Here is a 23,949-nt window from a genome sequence, read left to right as displayed (position 1 = left end):
GTGGCCACATATTCCCCATGTAAAACCACTTAGCTCTCCAATTCTTCACAGAATCAACCAGGGTATAGTGGAGATATTCTTTCTTCTTCCCCACCTAGAACTGAATACCGACACCTCCAAAAATGCTTGGGTTTGCTGCGTTCAGGCGTGGTTTCAGTTTGAAAAAGTAGCGGAAAAGAGTGATAGACAGGGGATGCCAAGGAAAGTTTCACAGAGATGAACAAAAATCGAAAGATGTAGGATGGAGTTAGGGTTCAGATGATTCAGGGTTATGCCATAGTAATGCAAAAACCCATGCAAAAAGGGACAAGCAGGCAATCCTAACCCAAGCTGGATGAATAGCACAAAGAAAACAATCTCACCGGGCACAAGATTGGGAATACAGTGCTCTCTAGGTGCCTTCCATTCCCCAAGTTTTTGCTCCGATATATAGCCCTATTCGTGGAGCTTCAGGAGATGCTTTGGCTACGTGGTCGGCGCTGGCTAGATCTGAGTAGCGGTGGCCATCTTTGGCACCTACAACGCTCTCTTCTCGACAACTTTATTGGTGGCAATGCTCGAGTTCTTGCTCTTGCCCATCACACAGAGCTTTTATAGATCTAGGGTTTCAAGGAGCAAGATTGGGGGCACTCACAGAATCACGGGGGCTTAAGCAGAAAGCGAAATGAAGCAGAGAAAGATGCCGCTCATATCGGTTACCTTTTATACAGGATTCCCACTACCATGTTGCCCGATAATCACGCCAACGGGTGCAGCATTTTGGTTTCCCTACCATTTTAATGATGTCACACAGATTAATACGACGACTGCATGCCTTTTTAGGATTTCCAATGCGTCACAATGTGTTTAGACTTATCCTTTGGATTCATTTCTTCCAGATACCTACCATGCTACGACCATTATCTACATGGCCACATCGTGAAGTACCTAGATGATTGATGCAGTATTCAGATAATCGCTTGACAGTATACACTAAACAGCGCAGTACTCGGATAAAGATTTTTTATTCTACAACAGTTCAATGGATACAGAGTTGCACACTTTACAAGATTTAAGAACACTTAGAATAATGAGCGACTATTTATTTAGAGAGTTACAAGTAGTGGATACAAGATCTTTTCAGTCAATAACAAAGATAACACCTACTCGGATATAACAGAGTACTCATACTCTAAGTGCTTCTCAGTAGGAACTTTTGTACCCAATGCACCTGGATCCAAGAGGAGAAGAGTAATGCATCTGGGTAGATAATAGAAGTGCAGTGTGTCCTAGCCTAGATTGGGGTAGACTGTCTGACTATGAACATTTGTTGGCCGACTACCCTTGGGAGCATAGCTACTACAAGAGGAAGCCTGCTGGCTGGTATGAAGGATGAGCTACTCGCACATCTTGCCACCTAGCCGACGCCATCTGTACACATTCGGGTCCGGGTATGACCCTTCATGGACAGATGTCGACATGCACCCTAGAAGAACTGACATAGGACTGTTGGATGTGTCACCCTACCAGCCATCACAAGACTTCTTCCAGTTATAGCTCTAGGCTACTCTACTATGCACAACTACGGGTTTAGCCTATCTCTAAACCCTCTCACAGGAATTCTTCTAGTCACTATAGCTCTCGGTAATACTAACTTAGTACTCTCGGAGGTTGGTCTACTTCGCTCACCACCATATTTGCAAACTTTAAACTTAGAGTTACCTTGCTTCTTCTACAACCGAGGTTCAAGTGATCGCCTGGAGGGTTTTTATAGGCATTTTTGTGGTGTTTGTGAACTAGGTTCACGAGGAGTACATGGACAAGCTACTGACTTCCTCATAGGTCCATGTGCAACACTACAAGGGTATAGTGCATCCCACTACACCTTTCAGTGTACCAACGGCTTTATCTCAACTCATGTGAAGTAACAGTACACCCGGTAGCACCTTTGATGGCATATTCCCATGAATATCATGAGCATCTTTGGACCAACTGTACTAAAGCTTTGCATGTGACTCTGACATGTCTTACCTGCTTCTGTACAAGTAGACAGGACAATAATCTTCGCTGACACTCTCATCCTCGAGTACATTCTTTTTAGATCCATATCTCGAGTACAAGTACTCGGACACATGCTCGGGGGCTGCAGGGTACATATTCTCTACGGATGTTTTTTTTCTTTTAGACCCTCTAACTCTTTGTTTTGCAAACAATAAGAGGCTCGGGGGCCACACTCAGTGAGTGCACTTTTCTAAAAAGTGCACGTAACCAGGAGGCATTACAGAGCACCTCATGGCTTCACTCACGAAAGCACTCGGACTACGCTTGTTTCTACTCGGCAAGACTTGGAGGAACAAGAGGGCTTCCGAGTTCAACCATGACATGCTCAGGGGCTTGACAGACCAGGGTCCTAGGGGTTCCCTATGGGGGTACTACTTGGATGGGCCCTAGGATGGCCCACGATCTGTTGAAGAACATGAGACAAGGTGGCGTGGACTTCAAGCTATTCCAGATCGACTTAGTCGGCTTACTATGAAAGCTAGATTCCGTAATAGGACTAGGACTCTTCTCTTGTAACCGACTAGGACTAGATACGTGCCTTTACCCTCTCCCCTATATAAAAAGAGGTATGGTGCACCTCCTTGTAACCCTAACAATCATACAATCAATCCAACGTAAAAGGCTACACGCCGACTGGACGTAAAGGCTATTACTCGGCAAGAGGGCTCGAACCAGTATAAATCGTTCATCTCTTTGCATTTACTTTTGAGTTCTGCGTACGCCAAAGCCCTTCGAACACCATCCCGGGTACCCCCATGACGGGTTGCCGGTCATCAAACACTGACAATAAGTTCATAAGATGACTTTTAGTAAGTGTATTGAACGGATTTATGTCTTGTGAAAGTATTCAAACAAGTTAGTCTTAAGTTTGATTCACATTTGATGAAAAATAGCTCAAGTATTGAAATATGTCCATTATTGAAAATCTGAGCTAGCTGAGTTCAAGTATGAGTTTGAGTGATCAAATATATTTGGATTGTCTTCAAATTTGGTATGCATGCTCTATACTTATGATATTAGATGTTGTATGAATTTCATGAGAATTGGATAAGAGATGCTTTGGTTTTGGAGTAGATCTTGTCAGCTATAGTGCAGCAGTTTTTAGCATGTAGCAGTGTGGGAAGATGTGAAATCTGGTAGCAATCTAGAATTCAAATGAATCATAAATTCTTACAGCTGCTAGATGACTTAGTGGAGCACATCTCCACAAAATTTTGTAGTATTTGGATCTTTACTTTGAGAGTTATGTATTATTTGTTGAAGGGTGCAGAATCTGCAGAAAAGTGGTAATTATTGAATTGATCAAGAGTCACTTTGATTGAAAGGTCCTCAAGTTAGAATCTTGTATATAAGTGTTTGAGGTACCTAAGTTTGGTTTTGAGATGATCTAGAAGCATAACAAGAAAAACATACAAGGTCATTTGATCGTGGAGTGTACTTAGCATACATTTGGTACTCAAATTGGAAGATCAAGATCAAACTTAAGATGAAGATGAAGTTTAAGTCCTAGTGACATTTGAAAATCATTTGGTAGAAAAAAAAAGACTTAAACAAGTAGAAAGAAAGGACTTAAAGAAGAATTCAAGAATGCTCATCAAGTTAAGTCCATTATATGGATCAATCAATCAAGTTATTTTAAGTGAGTATCAAGAATGGTTCTTTGAAGAGAGGTCACTTCTCCCTAGTGTAGGGGCTTACTGCCTTTTGTAGGTAAACCAAGTGTGGTACTTGAAAGGCTAACATGGAAGTGGTGATCTAAGGGACATTTGAGATGCTTAGTTGAAGAAATCAAAAGGGTTGATCTAGAGAGCAAGCAACACCCAAAAAGAGAGCAAATCATTGGAATTCAAGTGGTATTTTCATGCAAGCATTCATCAAAAGAGAAAGCAAGTCAACCACAACTCAAGATAGTGCACTTGATTATTAGTGGTTCATATTTCATATGGGTGAAGAATGGACTTCTCTATTGATGATTGGTCTTCACCAAGCTTATAATTGGACTTCACATTGCTATTGGACAAATGTATTAGAATCTATGTGACTATCCTCTTCTCCAACATAGCAAAGGTATCATTGTAATGTGCATGATCATCTCATCCCTTACTAGTATGTGGTTAGTGCATATAGTACATGATTATTAGGATCATGCATCACAAATGAAAATTTTAAATTCATAGCCTACCACTATTGCTTGAATGGTTAATTGAATCTAGTGGTAGTGTATGAGTTTGTTCATGAGCTAGTGAACCCAAGTACTTGATCTATTTTGGATTACAAGTAAGTGACAAGTACAACCTCGATAAGATAACCGCTTAATGTGTGTGAAGAATCTTAGAGAGGGTTCAAACTAGACTTGGAAGCTTAGGCAAATCAATCTAGTTTGAGTCAAACGTAGAAGCTCATGAAGATGACAAGTGTTCAAGAAATGGTTATAAATGACAAATCCTACAAGTGGTTCCATGATTGGTCTTACACGTGGTATATCTAGATTATCACATAAGTTACAAGTGTAATTCATACAAGTGGTATCTAGCACATCGAATGATGGTTCCACAAGTGATCCTCAACTTTAAGTGATCATCAAGTGAAGCAAGTTCCCTCACATACAAGAGCTCAAGATTATCAAGCGGATGACCCATGCTATGACACAGGGGAAGGTGTCCCACCAATTGGTATCAAGGTCAAAGATCCTACATGAGGCATCTCAAGGGCGACAAGTGGTGTCATTCCAACATATGTGATAGTGTCCATAAAAATGCAAAATTCAAGTGTCAACCATCTACCCCAATGCGATCCTTTGTATCAATAAGAAGCACACCTTTTATGGAAATTGATGACAAAGGGGGAGAAGTAGTACAAAGATATTGGGGAGAAGTTGATTTGGACATGGACAAAGAGGGGGCTCATGAACTTTGATTGATTGCATTTGAGATGTGCATATTCATGTGCTTGCTTGCATTGCATAATTTTTAAATTGAATATACATGCTTATGTGGTGTATGCTAGTTGTAGAATTTGATTGATGAAATGAAAACTAGAATGCATAGGATGATAGCTAGACACTTGGTATGTTTTCAAGTAATACTAGTACCTTGATTCTAATGTTGATCTCACAAGGTATCTAGTGTTTTTGTTTCCAAGTGGCATCTAGCTAACCATGGTTCTAAGGATGAACTTAAAGATGCTACTCCGAATGGTATCACACTTCAAAGGTTTATTCTTTACACCTTAGCATCATTTGGTAGAAGTTACTCTCCCACAATTCCAATCTATGCATATGTGCAAGCTTAGAACCAAACTCTATAGCACATATGTAAGGGGAGCTAATACTACCAATTCAGGTTTATGGTACTTGTTCAAAATCATTTACACATGGTAAAATTGCTTGGGTAAGCAACATGAATCCAAAAGAGCTTATTTTCCATATCTTTGTAGAGTTGTCATCAATTACCAAAAATGTGAACAAGTGAAAGTTCCTTGTTTGGTTTTGGTAATTGAGTGACAACCTAGGTGGACTATTATGTGCTTATGAGAGATACATAGGAGATTAGTCCATAGGTGAACATGTGATGAAGAAGCTCATTGTATATGAGACATAACATGGAGTCATGTGACTAAGGTGGAGAAGATCGAGACAAGACTTGGCTTGACGGACTAGTTGCAAGTGTGAAGGGCAAGTTGAGTGATGACTTGGCATCCGATGGACCGAAGCAATGATGAAGAGCAAGTGAAGTCAAGATCGATGAACCAATATGGTCACGTGATGATATGAAGCGGATCATATCATTTGGTGATATGGTTGGTGCATACGTTGCATCAACATTGGAGATGGAATGGAATGCGCAAGACAAAGGTATAACCTAGGGCATTTCATTTTGCCGGTCATAGGTGTGTAGAGAAGTTTATGACGGTGTTTAGGATAGATGGTCATACTATCAAGAGGGACAAACTTGCTTACATATCGGTCATTTAGTGCCACTCGAGTGATTTAACTTTGCGTCGTTGCTAGGATCGAGTGGCATGGCAAGTTTAGTGATTAACCCTTGAAAAATATTTGGAAAAATGCTAACACACATGCACTATGGTGAGACACTTTGTTGTTGGCATTTTAGAATCAAGGGTGGTGAAGTTGAGTTAATAGAAAAAGAAAAAGGGGAGGAGAAGGGGACCGGACTTTGGTCCCCGGAAGGACCAGACCTAGACTCGCTGAGTTCGGTTATCCAGTCGGCTCATCAACAGCTAGGGCATGGCCTCTGGGTGCTCAGACCTAGGGCGCATGGCCTCGTTCCGCCGTCTCGTGGGTCTAGTTTGGCGTGCGCGTTGGCTTGCGGCTGTAGCACAGGTTCACAGAAGCATTGGACGATGGACCCTGTAGCAAAGCGCTCTCGGACCATGATGGCTTCGCAGGTCTACTTGGTGTTTCGCTGAGAGCAAGGTAGGACAACATCGAACCCTATAGCGACAAAGCAGGCGGCGTGCGTCCGGCCCTTGGGGCTTCGATTCGCATGCCTAGAGTCACGGCTTCAGGGGTGCAGCGCAAGCAGCGTCGCGTGTGGCACTCATAGACACGCATAGCATGGTGGGATCATGGCAAAGGAGTAGAGCTAGGTAGCGGTAGGCGCATGCGCGGCTGCCTGCTTTAGACCGAGCGGCACTGTGAGTCCGCCCTTTGTGTCTCGCGGGTCCAATCATCAAGTCAAGACTATAGGCAACGGCTTCAGGGGCATGTCGTCCTCAGACCCTGGAGCGGCGTGGCTTCAAACTCTCACCATGGAGTCCGGTTTCCCCATAGGACGGCATGACATAGAGAGAGGGTCCTTTGAACCCAAAGGGCTGAGCGTTGGACCCGGGGTGGCAGCGGGTCCGCTTGACCTCGCGTGTAGGAAGGGGCGACATGGCTTCTCCTAGTTGGCGCAAGAGAAACATCAGACTCTAGAGACGGTCCAAATGCCGGGTTCAGACCTAGTTTGGAGGAGTTTTTCCTCCCTAGGAGCTCTCTGTGTTGGTCCAGACCCTAAGGGAGTTGGTTCGGATCTTGGGTCCGATTCCACGTAAACAGCATGGTAAATAGTGACTATTGGGATCTAAAGGTCGTGGTTGAATGTGGGGACACATGGTGACATCCTAGGGTGTAGACCCTCCCTATAGCGGTCCGGATCCAGGGTCCAGAGCTAGGGTCTAGAACTCCCCGAGCAACTTTTGAGCAATGGCTCTTTTGAGCCTTTAGGCTATAAATTGAAGGGGTACTCGGGTATGGCTGAGGCTGAGCACCTTGGGGGACTTAGTGTCCATGCTTGAGAGTGCTTGGGAGCCCTCTAACTCACTTGTGCTTACTAGATTGCAAATTGATAGCGTGAGTGATTCTAGTGCGTTGCATTGAGAGATTGCATCGAGTAGCACTAGATGACCGAGTTGCAAGCCAGTGGTGCTTGTTACTCTTGGAGGTTGCCATCTCCTAGATGGCTTGGTGATGGTCTCTATTGAAGCACGCAAAAAAGATTGTGTGGTGCTCCAGAGAAGAGATTGTGAGGGGTATTATGCTCGCCCCGTAGGAGCCGTGAAGAGGAACTCTAGTTGAGCGTGTCATTGAGTTACCCTCACTTGTGGGTTGGTTCTTATGGTGCCCAACGTGTGGGCTTGGTAGGTGATGCCAATTAGCCGCTAAACCACCAAGTGAGAGGTCGACACAACGGGGACTAGCGTGTTGGCAAGCATGTGAACCTTGGGATAAAAATCATCGTGTCATCCCTGTCTTCCCATTGGTTTGCAATCCCCTTACACAAGCTTGTAATTACTTTCATATACATTGTGCTTGTGTAGTTGCTCTTATAATTAGTTGACTTGTGTAGTTTGCTAGTTACCTTCTTGCTTGTGTAGCATAGAAGTAGCTCCCTTGCGTGACTAATTTGGTTTGAGTATCCTTGTTAGTCACATTGCTTAGTTTGTGTAGCTAAGTGATTTGAGCTCTCTAATTTGGCTTGTGTAGCCTTGTTATTAAGCATTGCTAGTGAGCTTAGGAGCTTTATGCTTTTGCTTACTAGATTGTGTAGAAGCTCACCCGTTGCTTGAAGTAATAGTTGCAAATGTTTTGTGTGACCTTGCAAGCTAGATTGGTTAGGTGAGCTCTAGCTAGCCCGACACCTTTGTTGCCTAATTAGGATCTTCATAAGGTGCTTGAGAACTTAGATAGAGGGGTATAGTCTTCTTGGCTAGACCGATAGTTTTAATTTCGCATTTGTTTCTGTTAGCCGGCACGTTTATTTTTAGAAAGGACTATTCACCCTCCTCTAGTCCGCCATCTCGACCCTACAACAAGCCTTACCCACCACTGTGTGGCACTATCCCCACGACCTAGTGACACACGTATGATATGGGGAGCCATATATACCATGCCTATCTTCCGCCCCAAGTACAAGTGTGATGGAACGCGACGGTACTAAGTGGATAAGGATGGCCGAAGACTCTAGCAGTAGATGACGTGAAGTACCCCTTTCATCTTTTTTGTAACCTTGCCCCTCCCAAGGATTATAAGCAACACTCGGACATTCACTTATGATCCCTACTACAAACTTCAGCCACTTGAGCTTAGGAACATGATTGAACATCATCATTGGATGTAGGGAATGTTGCCTAAAGTAGTATAGTTCTTGAGTCCTAGAGAGCCAAGCTATCTAAACAATACGCTCGATGATAAATTTACTAGTTGACTCTATAAAACATCAACACATAGTTTATTTGGGAAGGCTTGAGATGCCAAGGATGTTGGCATGATGACAAAGTGATGGCTATTTGAGGCAATTGTGGCTCTAGTAGACGGCAACATTGTATATTAGATCTATATATAAGATGATCCAGAAGTAATTGGATCTATATATAAGAGAGCCAAGGATTTGAACAATTTGTCAGAGATTTGGACAATGGTTTTATTTTGGAATGTAACTCACTAAAAGGAAACTAAAGTCTACCTTGGTTTGGCATGAACAAAAACTGCACAAGCACATGATAAGGGTGGCAGAAAAAGGAAGATGAGAGAGAGATGGCAATGGCATTAAACCAAGGAATATATCAGCTGTAGCTATAGGAGTTTGTGCTGCTGTTTGCAATAGGTGTGCATGGAGGAATAACTGATACCATCAAAGAAAAAAACAAAACTATTTGCAAAATTATCAAATAAGGAAAACCAAATGTCATATTGAAAGAAAAGCTAGATACACGTGCTATTTGTAAGGACGACCTTCTAATTACATAGTCCTATGATGTGGGTGGGCACTAACAAAAAAGCAAAGCTACCGTGCAACAGTCCACGGCTCTTGCCTCTATACATATGTGAAAATTGAAGTGATACTTCTATACAAAAAATGAAAAAAAAAATATGAAGCAGTACTACATCCTAAATGGATAGGAAGAACAATGACTAATGCAAATAAATCATTCTTTAGAGTTGTTGTTAACATGAGAAAAAGTCCATCAAGAATGAGATGATCATGGTGGTTTTCGTCAATCTCAAGATCTATTAATCCGGTTTCTTATAAGCATTCATAGAGATGCGGTGTGTGTGTATCGCATTTCACTAGAGAGAGTTTGTCTCTTAATAAGTTGCATGCATATGACATTGAGGACTTTACAAACAAAGAGACATCCTAAGATTTCATAGTATCCTAATGGACAAGATGTTGCACATTGTTTTCATGTGCGAGCATTTACTCCATATAACTAGAGTATTGTATCTAAAATAAATAAAAACTAACCAAATTAGACATTCCAAATTAGACAAACCAGTGGGCACATCTAAAACAAGAAACTATATACTCCCTCCGTTCCTTAATATAAGCCATATAGTTTTTAGCACCAATATTAACGCACGGCTTGGGGAAGAATGTGAGACCGAGGAAAAAAAGAAAAATCAGGCCACCTTGTCTCTCCCAATCAGAATGCTTCCTAAATCTAAGGGATTGGTTGGGGCATGTGTTATGTACGGTGGGAAGGTTTCCAAACTAATCGGCGTGGGAGCTGATACGTACCTATATTTTGAAAAAAAAATTAGAAATCTATATGGCTTATATTAAGGAACGGAGGGAGTATATAATAAGTGGCTTGTTTTCTTAGTATAGTACAGGCTTCCTATGGCTAAGCACATAGTATAGCAAAGCTAATATCCGAATTTCCATTGGATTGTAGTCCTTGAAATATCCTGCACACGTGTCATTGAGTGTATCCGTTTTTATACAAATAGTATACCCATAAGTAGATAAATGATCTTTGTTGTTGCGCTATTGCATTTCGGAACAATATTTTGCATTTCTTATATAACTATGCACTTTGCAGTTCCTAGCACAGCTTATTGGCCTATACTACAATGCTTGCTGAAGTCAATGCACCCGCGTCAATGAGTGTATCCATCTATACAGTATTAATCTCCCACAACTAAAAAGAACAAAGCGTGGACACTTTTTGGTGTGACATTCCAACATGGGCCCATAGTCCTGCTTGTTGCGTTCCCACAGCCTTGCCTCGTCGGTCTGCCTCCTTGCGATCCAGTCTCTCTCCATCGTGCGACAATCACGGGCAAGATCTCATGCAAAAGAACCAAAGTTCATTGACTTGCATGCGTGTGAGCCAATGGTGTGCATGCAAGATCAAGAAGGAAACTACTATTTTGATTGATTGATTGATCCGGTCAATCCTGCCATCAGCGCCCTCAGAAATCACGCAAGGATTACATCACGCGACGATCATCTCGCACTGCAGTTAAGCAACCGTCCTCCCTATGCACACCGCACGTCCTCACCCTCGTGTGCAGTGCCCTCACACTTGCCCTTGCGCGCCGCCCTCACCTCCTCGACATTGCCTGTCGCACACGCCGTCGCGCCCATCGTCGTCGCCTTGTCCGCGCCGACCCGCTTCCTCGTCCTCAATGCCGCCAGGCTTGACTTCCTCCTCGCCGCTATAGTGGAGAGGCAACATCAACGGATCGTGCACCGCCTATGTTTCAATCCAGGTGTTCCCTCCCTTCCTACTATTCATGATCCGGTGAAACTGTACGTTTCATCTTCCTGGTCGGGTTCAAGGCAGAAGGCACATGGGTGGTTCAGAAGAAGTTTCGTTGTCGAATACAATAGATGGTCCTTGGGTCATTTGACCATCTTTGTTGCTGTTTTAGAAGAGCGTTAAAAATAGCTAATTTAAATTCTCTCCACTAGCCGTCACAGTATATTACTGTACTTGAAATTTTGTTGTATTTGCCTTTATAGTGTATTGGTCAGCGGCGCACAGGCGGATTGATCATATGGAGGTCTTGAAGTGTAATGGTGGATTACCGAGGGAGCAATGCAAAGGCCTGTGAAATCTCAAACTCTGAATGGTGCCTCATGCCCAGTGAAGGGGGGAGATGGTTCGTTCTTCCTCCCAGATGCCTCCAGGCCTGTTTGCCTCATGTACTGCTTGTAGAATTGTCCGGGTATTCTTTTTGTCCTATGCATCAGTTGCCACGGATCACATTCTGACATTTTGATGGCGCATCCTGTTATAGAATTAATTTGCTCAATATAAGTATACAATTTATAGATTGAAAAAAGCAATCCAGTGTCGGGGTGATATGTCGGCGTTGGGGTGATAACCGTGATATTCTAATAGAAAATGGTTTGTGACTATATGTTTACATAATATGACTTGCATCTACTACAACTTTTTTTGTTTGGAAAATAACATGAACGATAAAAATAAATTGAAGTCCTAACGTATAATATTTGTAGGCTATGGAAATAATTTGTTTCCTCTGAACTTCAGGAAAATAAAGTACACCCATGGTAGAAAAAAATATTGCCTGATCTGGACTGAGATTCTATATATTATCTGGTAGTTTAATGTGGACTATATCAGGCACAAAACATATATCATCATGACATTAGTTCCGAATGCCTAAATCAGATTTTTCTTAATTTGGCGCTGTAATACCCTAGAATTTATAAAAAAAAATAATATGCTGGCTGAGTAGAGTAAAAAGAAGAAAAAATAACTTTTTGAACCATAAGTCATATGGCCGATCAGAGACCGTGGTTATGTAGATCTTGTCGAAACGAATCCATTTGACTACCAACATGTTTTGTTTGGAGGTCAGATGAATTTGGGACAAGCTGTTAAATTTAGGACATGCAAAATAGATTTGTCACATCTTGATTTTGGATTGGCTACTAGACGTTTGGTGGTATTATTTGTTCCGTTGCAACGCACGGCCACTCAACTAACTTAGAGTCATCGTCGCTTGTAATAATAATATCTATGATTTAACTATTTCTATATATTGTTGATGCTGAATCTTGACACAAACACTTAAGTGGATACCTTATTCTACAGTATATGTCTGCGTGGAATAGATAAAGCCACACATATTTATACAATGAGTACAACATACTTTGTTTTAAGGTTTTGAGAGAGATTTTCCAAGACACGCGGTATTATCCATGCGGTGGGCACTAATATTTACATATATACCCTAACATGTGTACAGGATGGTATGGAGATACGGCGGAACTTATTCATGCATTTATTGGTGCATGAAAGAAATGGATATCGGAGATTTGTTCCTATCGATATAAAACATTATCTTAGCCGCATCATAGAAAGGTCTATACAATAGGGTTTTGTGAGCCTGCGATGCCGCGCTCTACGTGATTGTGTTAATTTCACAAATTTTACTTTTGTGGATTAAATGTCACTTTAACGTTGGTATTTAATTTTACAGTATTGTTATCTTATCGTGCGATCCGTGTGCTTTTAGTATAAAATATTAGTTATTATGTAACAACGCATGGGCACGAACCTAGTAGTGTAAAGAGAAGAAAATATTGTCGTATGGACCAATTTGCAACCATGTTTTTTTTTAATTTTCAAAAAAAAACAAATGATAAACAATTGTACCTCTACACGTAGTGTCTCCCACATAGTAAACCACAACATCCAAGTGTCTGATCAGGTATGTAACTAGTACGTATCTCTACTATAATAGACCAGTCGAAATTATACTAGGTCCCCTACGAAAACGTCCCATGCTGAGAGCCTCTGATCATTGCGTACCCAGAAAAATACACACGAATTCAGCACCGTTAAAATGAAGGGCTAAATTCAATGGCCACCGTTCAATTTGGATGCCAGACTTCTCGCCCCGCCGCCCGCGCCCTCCATCTCAGGTCCGGAACGTCCGCAGCGGCACCTCCAGCTTGTGCGGGGCCACGGCCCACGGGTACACCTGCACAGTGTAGCCCCACGCGACGGAGACGGACCAGACGTAGCCCGGCCCGCGCTGGTAGCAGAAGCTCTGCTGCAGCACCCGCGCCGGGTCGAAGCGGGACGCGCCCACCAGGGGCCGGACCGCGTCCAGCGCCGTCTTGACCCGCGGGGTTATGGGCTCCACGTGATCCAGGTGGTGCAGCGGCACCAGCGGCGCCACTGGGTGGGCCGCCAACATCCCGTACGCGTCGCCGCTGATGTCCACCTGCAAGCATTGCACGGGCGACGTGTGTCAAATTTTTTTAAAAAAAAAGGTGCGATGACTCTCTCTGAAAAAAAAACAAGTAAAGAAGCAGTTGGAGTACTGGTAACTTTTCTGCACGCGTATGGACCTCTAGACTCTCGAGGCCAGACGGTACCTCATGACATTTTTTTGGCAGAAAAAGGTTCAAACGCGGAAGGAGACAAACGGCACCCGGCGGAGTGTGCACCACGCGATGTCGCAGATCTGAAGAGTACTCCGTACTCCACGTTCGAAGGCGAACGGCTCACGGTTCAAAAATCAAAACAAAAAAAGAGACCGCACACGGTCTAATCATGAGCAAATAAAAAAAAAGAAAAAACGCCGCGCGCCGATCGCCCGTGGCCATCACGCCGCTGCCGTGCTGCCGCCGCGCCGATCGAGTAAACCCTGCTGCCCGACGCCGCACCGATCCAGGGAGGCGAGCGAAGAACCCCAGCGCCGGCCAAAGTTCGACGAGCTGAGGGTCGATCTCCTATCTTAAATTGAGACGGCGTCGTCCAGCGTCGTGCCGGTCAGAGGCGACGGCCGTGTGGATCCCACTGCCGTAGGGCGGCCATTCCTACCTACCTTCGTCATCGCATCCAGGTCGCTGACACCATGCATGGTCGTGCGGAACATCGTTAGGCCGTCGTGGCCTCTTGGGTGCTGCGCGCGGCGCACGCCCAACCACGACCGTCGTGCCGAGCAGCATCAGGTTTGTCTTCTCACGCCTGAGACCTTGATGTTCTCGGTGTACAACAGAGGCGAAGCCAGCCACCATGGCTACTGGGGTCTTATGTATTACACAATGAGGTCAACAGTAGTGGTGAGCAGTGATTAGCAGTAGTTCTCTATAGGATTTGTAGAAATTTACCGGGGTCGCTTGACCCCGATGGCAAAGGCTAGCTCCGCCCCTGGTGTACAACTCGACGTACGGCTGCTGTTCTCAGGAAAATAGTTTTACAGATACAAGATCCTTATTTTGGGTGTTGTCCTGCATATCCATAAGTTTTGTCTGCGTCACATGCATCCAGATTAATTAACACAGGATGTTTGATAGTTGCCTATTTCTATGGAGTCCATAGTCATGTAAGCTTATCAATAATTATCACTTATTAGGTGTGCCAAAAAAAGGTTCTTCATTATGTCCTTATATATTTCCAGCATCTGGATTTGTTAGGTTGTCTTGTCTTTACGTGGATCTTAGTAGTAGGTGTATCACTGTATCAGGTTGTTGCTGTGATGCACTGATTCCTAACAAATTTTGCTTCAATTTTATGTTTATCAGCACGCGCCTCGACGGTCTCTTGGACGGCGGGACTCGATGTCCGGTGCACCGCGAACCACGGCGGCAACGGCCACGACCTTCTGCGCATCCTATCTGCCTGAGGTCGCTTCATCCTGCACCCAGCGGAGAAGCACACCGAGGCAACCCACCCTAAACCCTCGTAGAACGTCCGGGAGTGGAAGACATTGCCTCCAAGCGCAATAAAATGGATCGTGAATGTGTCTTAGTTGACCCACCTATGGAGGTACAAGAGGAAGTTCTTACTGCAAAAATAGAGCTTCTTTATCTTTCTCACTCATATTTAAATTTTTTAATATTGTACAGTATAAGTTGTGGTTTATGGATGATTAATTTCATGGAGTATTGGACTGGAGCTTCTTTATCTGGCCATGTGACCCAGGTAATTTCATAGGAATATTTCTAAAAATAGTCATTTTTTTGGTCTTGTTAATATATCAGGACTTACTCATATTTTCAGTATGAGATAAGTAACTTTAGGTTCAAGCTACCTGCGATCTTGTATAACTCTCCATTAAACATAGCGAGAGGGAAAAAGGATGATGTGCAAGATAGTGAGACTAGCCATAATCTGGATGATGTTGTCATAATGTTCGATGATATGGACGAGGTGTCTTTTTTACTGTCGGGTACAATAATATGTACAAACAAGATAGACATATTGTCTGCAATTTGCGCAAACATCCATTTGATGGCCAATGGTGAACCTTTGGAGTAAGTCATTCTAAAGAAATTTGTTTTGTTCTAATTTGGATATTTTCATTGTCCGTGAAAGAATTGCTAGAATAAGTAATTTGTTGTTTGTCCTTGTTTTTTTTAGCAAAGAATGGATCCGAAGCACACGACCATATCCAATTTCTTTAAGTGCAAGAAACATTAGAGATATTTTAGATGAGAACAAAGAGATGGATCATGATTGCTTCAATATAGCAATTCGGATGGCTGCGCAGAACAATTTCTTGTTGATGAAGAATAAAAAAATACCACTTTATGGATCTTCGTATAATTCTTAATTCTATAATTAATCAAATACTTATAGATTTTGCAAAATCTACTGTCCATAACCCAGTTTGGACGAGATCCGCGATGTTGTGGCAAACTAGAACACAAAAAACTGGCAAAAGTGCTCAAGTGCTGGCCTGACATGGAATACAAAATTAAAGATTGCAGCAATATAAGATATGTTCAGTGTAATCCTTTATACTTTATTTATATATATTATACTTTTTTAAACACTTATATTTTATGTCTATGTTTTTAGATTCTACTGCCATATTATCGAGATGGACTATATACTTTATTCATAATGGACATGCAAAAGAAAATTGTGCACATTATGGATCCACTCCCAGATGATGTATGTTACCAGGGTTATGATCAAATCATGCCATATATAGCTACATTTCACACTATTGCTAAAATATTCAGTCTCGCTATAAAACTGATAAATTCTAAGTGAGACGGCAATATTTATTACTGGAAGCGAATATTCCCTGCATGTGTTACAAAAGTTCCAAAACATAAAGACCGGTAATCACCTATAATATGTTTTATCTTTCTTATTATCACAAAATAGTTATTTGATTTATGTACACTAAATCAAACAAATGCTCATCTCCAGGAAATTAGGAGGCTTCCTTGTATACAATTTCATGAAGTCATGGGATGGTGTAAGATTGCCACCCATCAACACTGCAAGCATATATTCTCTAACTATATTCCATACACTACATACAAAATTTATAACTTAACTTATTATATCTACCATGCACAGCTATCAAATTCACTGAGGATGGAATTTTTTGGGACATCCTTAAGAGCAATGCAAACGAATGTTTTGACAACTTTCCTAAATATCTCCAAATCATGATTAATGACTTAGACAGAATGTAACTTAAATGATTATATGAGAAAAAACTTTACTATGACTTCTTAGTTGTCCGGATTGTATATATGCTCAAAGATATTGTGTAAAAGTTGAACTATAAAAAAAACATTGGTTGTTTTTATGTGCGTCTTCAGAATAAATCCGTTACGTTAGCATAGGCATTATACTGGTTAGAAACAAGTGAATTAATAACCAAGCTAAACCATGCAAGTCAGCAGCATAAAATAGTACCACAAAACAAAGTTGCCAACTGCAACGATGCACCCGGAACGGAAGTATTAAACGGATTTAGGGCTCGTTTGGTTACGCCGGAATCCATCCAGAAATCGTTCCAGCTGAATTAGATTGTATAAATAAATTAGCAAAGTATTATCGTTCCAGCCAATGGTTGCCTGGGAAGCGAACGAGCCGTAAGCATCGACGTGAGTCCGTCCGGGTAGCTGTCGAGAGTGGAGACGTACGACAGGTACGTTAGAGCAACTCCAGCAGGGCCCCTACTTGAGCCCCCATAATTAAATATGGGGTCTCAGGCCAAAAATTCAACTCCAGCAGGGCCCCTACTACGGACCCAAAATTTGTTGGCCCAACAAAATCTACCCTCCAGACCCCATTGTGGTGGAAGAATGGGGGCCGGCCCCAATCTTTCCTCTGCCGCGCGTGCTGCTACGCCTCCGCCGCGCGGATGCTCCCCGCCTGGCACGGTCTCCCTCCAAGCGTGGCGACTCTCCCCTCCACCCCCTCCAGCGGATGCGGCGGCGCAGGGACTGCCCAGATCGATGCGGGCACCCTGCTCCGCGCGCCGCCATTGCCGCGTGGATGCTGGCGCGCTGCTCCACCGCCACCGCGTGGGGATGCGGGCGCGCTGCTCCGCCGCCACCGCGTGGGCGAGGAATCGCGGCTCCGGTGCAGGTGCGACCGCCCATCCCCGCCGTCGCTCGGGCACGGCCGTCATCCGCGCCGCTGCACAGGCCCGGTCACTGCTCGCCTTGGTACCGGCTCCATTCTCCCCCGTGGCCGGCGTCTCCTCCCTTGCCTCCCTCCGCCGCGCGCGGAGCGGCCCGACCACGCCTCCCTCCGATGGGCGACTGCATTGCCCCTGCCGCTCATCCATGCCCTATGTGTGTGGAGAGGATGAGGGGAAGAAAGGCATGGCTCAATGACACGCGGGTCCCAATTGTCATTGGCTGCTGATATGGATTTGGGGGGCTTTGTTTTGGGGCTGCTGCTGGAGTAGAAGAGATTTATTGGGCCAATAAAAGTTAGGGTCAGCACCCAAATAAAAAGTAGGGGCTGTGTTTTTGGGGCTAGTGCTGGAGATGCTCTTACCCCCAGCAGGCAGAGCCAGGCAGCCACCAGTCCACTTTGGGGATTGGAACGTCGGATCAACGCGCCACATCAATCCGAGCCGATCCGGTGTCGTCTCCAACTTTGATTCGTGCGCGTCAACAACATAGTCATGCAGCCCATTTCATTAGGATTCTGAGGTCCATCGATGATATTTTTGTCCCTTGCCGGCAGCAGCTACCTAGCTCCGTTCCGTCTAAAATATTTTGTTCGTGAACACAGAAAGAGAAAGCAGTATCGGTCAAGGATGCGAGTTACTCCCTCTCTCCCTAAATAACTGTTGTTTTTTTATTTTCATACCATAAATTTAACTAGATTTATAGAAAATATATACAATATTTATATCTTTAAATAAATTTATTATAAAAATAGATTTAACAATCTATCTAATGATATTAACTTTATATCATAATTATTATTTATATATATATATATTTAGTCAAAGTGGTTTCTGGGAAAACGAAAACGACATTTATTTAGTGACGGAGGAAGTAAGTGTGAGTTAATCAAGAGGTTGATACAATTATGTATGTATTTATTTCATGCCTAATGTGCATATGTAGACCATTTTATTTTGGACGAACAGCATGCATAGATTCTCATCAATTATTAGAAGCTTTTCAGTGACGATTGATTACGTAGTATATTAGTTGTTGACTCTTCAATTCCTTAGCCTGTTATGGTAGCGCGACATGTCTGTTGTCAAGCCAAAAGCATGCATGCTGGTTACGGTGATGAACGCTAATTAGCGAATCGGATGCCTCACGGCTGTCGATTGCACCACTGCACCGCCGACTGTTTTAATCAACAGCAAAGCATGTTCCTGGATGGGATAGGGTAGCATCTTCTGATCGAGCGGTGAAAGGAAGCACACAAGTTTGGCTACCTCACAGACGCTAGATCAAAGTGATTAGTAAAAATAACAAGCCTACTATATATTTCACACAAGCGAGCCCTACGCAATTCAGGAGTGACATTAGGAAATTAAATACTTTCTCTACAAACTCAGAAACGCTAGATCAAAGTGGTTAGTAAAAATAACAAGCCCAAAGTGGTTAGTAAAAATAACAAGCCTAATAGCCACTGCTTTGTCTAACTCTATTTCACACAACCAAGCCCTACGCAATTCTAGTAGCTATTGATTTGTACATACCATATGTAACACTCCGCGTCTATAACCTGCTTATAATATGGCCAAGGTCCGCACGTGGAACGGGCCTACATACGCGTAATACCTCGCTTACACTTTCATCCTCACTTTATGTAAAAGGGTTAACCTGAAGGTGCTACATTTGGAACAACTAATATTACTAGTATAATACCCGTGCTAACGCAACGGATTTATCTTGGAGACGCACATAAAAACAACCAATGTTTTTTTTATAGTTCAACTTTTACACAATATCTTTGAGCATGTACACAATATCTAGATAGCCTGCCCGTGCGTTGCTACGGGACAACTAAACTTTTACATTAAAAACACACGGATGGCACGATATACAATTACATAGACAAAACGTACTTTGATATACTTTGTGTTTTTATGTCAATTGATTAGAGTAGTCATTCAGACTGTTGCACCCACAATTTCTTTACATCTTTTTATTTATCTCTTTGTGTGCGCTTACTCATATTATGTTTCACCCACCGTTGGTTCATTTGTTGCTTCAATATGCTATTGAGTTTGGGTGTTGCGTCGTTGCTCATTTGTTAAATTCTTCCTATGAAAATTTTTATATGTCCATACATTACAATGAAAAAAACACCATGACAATTAAAGTTTAAACATGTGTTGTATCATTAGAGCACGATCTAACATTATGTTTATAGCCAAAACTATTACTCATCGCGCATGAACAATTAGCACAAAGCACGAAATCACGGTGAACTTGTCACTCAAAACCAAAAAGATCCACACAAGATTCTTGTTATCTTGTACGTATTCTAATAAAGTAGTACAAGCACAGATTTACAATATTTTTCAAGAAATTCTTCAGATCAAACAATATTAACGCAATCAAATTATTCTTCTTTCCATAACCAATTCTCTGTTGAGGTAATTAATGATTACAAATATAAAAAAAGATGACGGCATTCAGAAAATTAGTGCGCAACAAGAATCAATGAATATTGGCTCCAGATCTTGAGGCTGTGGCCCGGTTTTCTTCTGTGCTTCAAGTGCTGAGGCTGTTCGTGGCTGCCATTGCATGGGACCTAGGGAGCCCACAGCCAATATCCCTTTTTAGTTAATAAAGCTTCAATTTCAACAATGTTGACCAGCTCCAGACTCCAAACTGATCGAGCACAGCTCCTCCTTGACGTCGTCAAACCTCACCATTACCACTGGAACCTGATAACTTACAATGCTCTAAAAATAAGCAAAGTGAAAAACAAGTGCTTACCTCGTAGAAGCGTTGCAGCCATAGCAAATGCAGGTAAGCAACTGATCTAGATAACTTTATCTGAAACAACAAACTGAAAACAATTAAGAAGATACCAAGAGAGAAAAAGATATCCAAAGCCTAAAACAAAAGCTTCACCACTGGCTTTGCTGTCGCCGACGAGCATCCAGCCACCCTCGTTGTTAATCATTTTCACTGAAGCATTGATAGCCTACAACATCCATCTATGGTCCAAAGGACAACATCAATGACGACCTCCCAAACGTGCAAAGAACATGAACAACAACTTACTCCCACGGCATGTCAAAGAGCAACTTGGTGATGAGCTTGAAGTTTTAGTAGCTGAGGTAGTAGATACACGTACGTCCAACATACTGAGCCTGCTCGGTTGCCCTTCTTCTACAGTCACCTGCAGCTACTTGTTTTCTTCATGCAAAACAGTTAATGCTGGAGTGGTCGCTGCAGCAGCAGCGGCAACATTCACTTCCGAGCCTGGACAACCACTCCACAACTGCACAACCAATGTCGGAAGCCTGGACGAACTAACATTCAACTACACAATTCAATGATAGCAATTCAGTTGGCCAAAAATTAAGGGGATTAAGTTACCTGTAGAACATCACTTGCAAACAAATTCCAGCTGAGCTTTATAATCGTCGTCAATGAGTGGTAATTTTGTTTTAATCCCACAAACTAACATTTACCTACACAATTCAATGAGAGCAATTCAGTTGGCCAAAAATTAAGGGGATTAAGTTACATGTAGAGCATCACTTGCAAATAAATTCCGGCTGAGCTTTATAATTATCGTCAATGAGTGGTACTTTTGTTTTCATCCCACACAACATGAAAATAAGTGAGGTGACTGCTCCCTGCAAGGATTCTGTAAAAACAAATGATCCATGTTTGTGGCAGTAAAAATGGTCCAAGCCTAACAGTGTTTCCAGTTTTGTACTTCAAGGTACAAATCAGTACTATATAATATAATTTTGTCCTTTGTATATATATAATGTTGGTTGTAGTTAATTATTATACATAACTAAGTAAAATGGCTTTTTGAGTGTTGTAGGGATTACTTATTTTAACGTGACAACAACAAATAAGCTTCAAGAGCTTTAACTATTTCTGCTCCTCTTCAAACATACTGTAAGAGTAACAAACGTTGTCATAATCAGTTGTGCATGAATCAAAGCAACTGGCACTTTTGTATTTACAAAATCCTAGTGCTGAGAAAGTTTTTTAGTTTTGTTAAAATATTGTCCGACCACCTCAGTGAGGCATAGGCCGACACTCTGTCCACTGTAGTGGACAAGCGCTCGTTGCTATGTACAAAGGCTAGGGTGCAGAGTAACGCTGGTCACAGGCCGGATTTTGTTACATTGATTAACCTCCACCTCAGCAAGACGAGCAAGCTACACAGATCAGATCAAAGTTTAAGAAAAAACAGGTAGTAATTTAATTTTGAAATACTAACACTCTAACACTGTGTTCAGGAAATATGCAAAAACCAGCGGCGTTAAAAAAAGCCATGCCCTGGCTGGGGTCATATATGTCATATGTGCAGCTTCACCAGGTCCCCATCTTGCACACAACCACTCAAATAATCAACTGCTCAGTTCAAATGCCTGTGAGGAAGAATGCCCCCACCACCACCCCAATGGCAAAAATGGAAGAAAGATACAATGAACTGATTACAAAATCGAAGTTCTTGATGTGCCTTTTCCATGTAATTTTCTATGAACATGATACTAAAAAAAGTTGAATTTTATGTCAAACCCTTAACCTAGAGCTAAGACTTCCCCCATATTCTACCATTTAAAATGCCCATGCAAAGACAGGATCCATTTCTCACCCAACACCAAACACAAAAAAAATGAATTGACCAACCTGATCGCGCGGGCCAAGTCGTGGTAGTCGCCAGCCTGGTGGAGCAGTCTGAATAGTAGATATATTGATTCTTCATTCACCAACAGTTCAATCAAGTGATTTGATTAATAGGTAGCCATTCATTTGCCCAAGTCATAAAAATTGTGCACTAATATATTCACCATGAAAATGGTGCAGTCATATATGTTCCATAAAACTGTGCAGCCATAAAATTGTGCAGCCATAAAATAGTCTATATGTTCCATAAAACCAATCCAAAACACTGATCAGCTCACCTCTCATATGACTACCTTTTCTTTGCATACTCTAATGCATGATTAATTTACTTAGAACAATCCAGAATAAATGCAGTATTAACCTCTAGATGGCATACATTCTGTGGTATCAGCTGGTATGCATTCTATGGAAGATGCAGCTTCTGAAGTCAATAAAGGCACGTAAAATTTAAGAAGCCAGTAAATGATAAGGAATCAGCTGCTACTAAAATTCTTAGTTTATTGAGGAATGTATATTGTGTACTCTGAAAGATCTTATCTATCTTTTACCAAACTAAGTTTCTTCACATGATTCATGTCTGTTTCTCTGTAAAGCTGTGTAGAGCCAACGGCTTACCTTGTAGACGTGCAAGGCCCTGATGATGCTGATGGTGAATTGGTAATGAAGGTCTCGCTGCTGAGGGTTTCATCATCGCAAGAGAGGCCCCATCCCAATCCTGCCTAAATCGACAAGAAAATAGGTCCGATTAGCGATTCAGGTGGATAGCCTCAAGCCCACAACTACCAGACTTGACTAATTAAAGTTGCAAGATTAATTTTATAAGTAATTAAAAGATGCATTTGCCATTTTGCATTCACAAGCATAAGCTGTAGAAATGCACAGGATTACAATCTCTCTCTAGTATTCCGATCGGAGGAGCAGGCAGCTAGCTAGGTGTATTTCTCGGAGCTCCATATTTCTCTAATCTCTGGTACGTACTTCTCAGCTAGGTACTTCTGTAATCTCTAGTATGTACTTCCCTTCTCTACTCAATATACGCACAAATGCACATGATTCAAATCAGAAAAGACCAAGTCAATCTCATTAGTACCTTTGTTGCCAGGGATCTCCTCTGTCTCACGAAAAAGGGAGGAGCGATGCCGACGCGCGCGAGCCACTTGCTAGTTGCCACCGGAACATGACTCGCCTTCCACTCCGCAGCTCTGCTATCCGGCGAGATCCAGCATTGCCTCAACGCATTCCACGTCGACGAAGGGAGGGAAGCAGGGATGACGTACGGACACGTAGGAGGCGGAGGGAGGGGAAGCGGATCTGTTGCTGCCTACGGGGGCCAAAGTGGAGGCGGGGAGTGATGAGGACATCACTTCTTCATCACATAAAGCCAAGGAGAGGAGGAGGACCAGCATGGACGTCCAATTCATCTTTCTCATGGTGGAGACCTAGTCCAACTGAAGTTGGAGCCCATCTCGGGTTCCAGGACCAGTCTGTCTTAAACTGGTCACCCAAGACACATTCGGACTCCGTTTTCGATGATCCACATATGGTTGGAAAGCTAATTTGATAAGGAATCCAATCC

General features: G+C 42.6%; 1 long non-coding RNA gene across 6 annotated transcripts; it reads right to left on the bottom strand.

The window, feature by feature from the left end:
- Window positions 1-20,109: 20,109 nt before the first annotated feature.
- LOC136452412 (uncharacterized) lies at window positions 20,110-23,687 on the bottom strand. 6 transcript variants are annotated; one of them, XR_010758828.1, is made up of 6 exons: window positions 23,464-23,687; window positions 22,989-23,092; window positions 22,377-22,446; window positions 20,628-21,193; window positions 20,490-20,549; window positions 20,110-20,401 (listed from the first exon to the last, which is right to left on the bottom strand). It is a non-coding gene; the product is annotated as an uncharacterized lncRNA (long non-coding RNA). The 6 variants fall into 6 exon arrangements; XR_010758827.1 differs by having other exon boundaries at window positions 20,490-21,193; XR_010758826.1 differs by having other exon boundaries at window positions 20,110-20,549.
- Window positions 23,688-23,949: the final 262 nt, after the last annotated feature.

Source organism: Miscanthus floridulus, chromosome 5 (assembly GCF_019320115.1).
Source record: "Miscanthus floridulus cultivar M001 chromosome 5, ASM1932011v1, whole genome shotgun sequence".
Taxonomy (NCBI): Eukaryota; Viridiplantae; Streptophyta; class Magnoliopsida; order Poales; family Poaceae; genus Miscanthus; species Miscanthus floridulus.
Note: the sequence above shows the minus strand (reverse complement) of the source record. Positions and strands in the feature narration are given on the sequence as shown.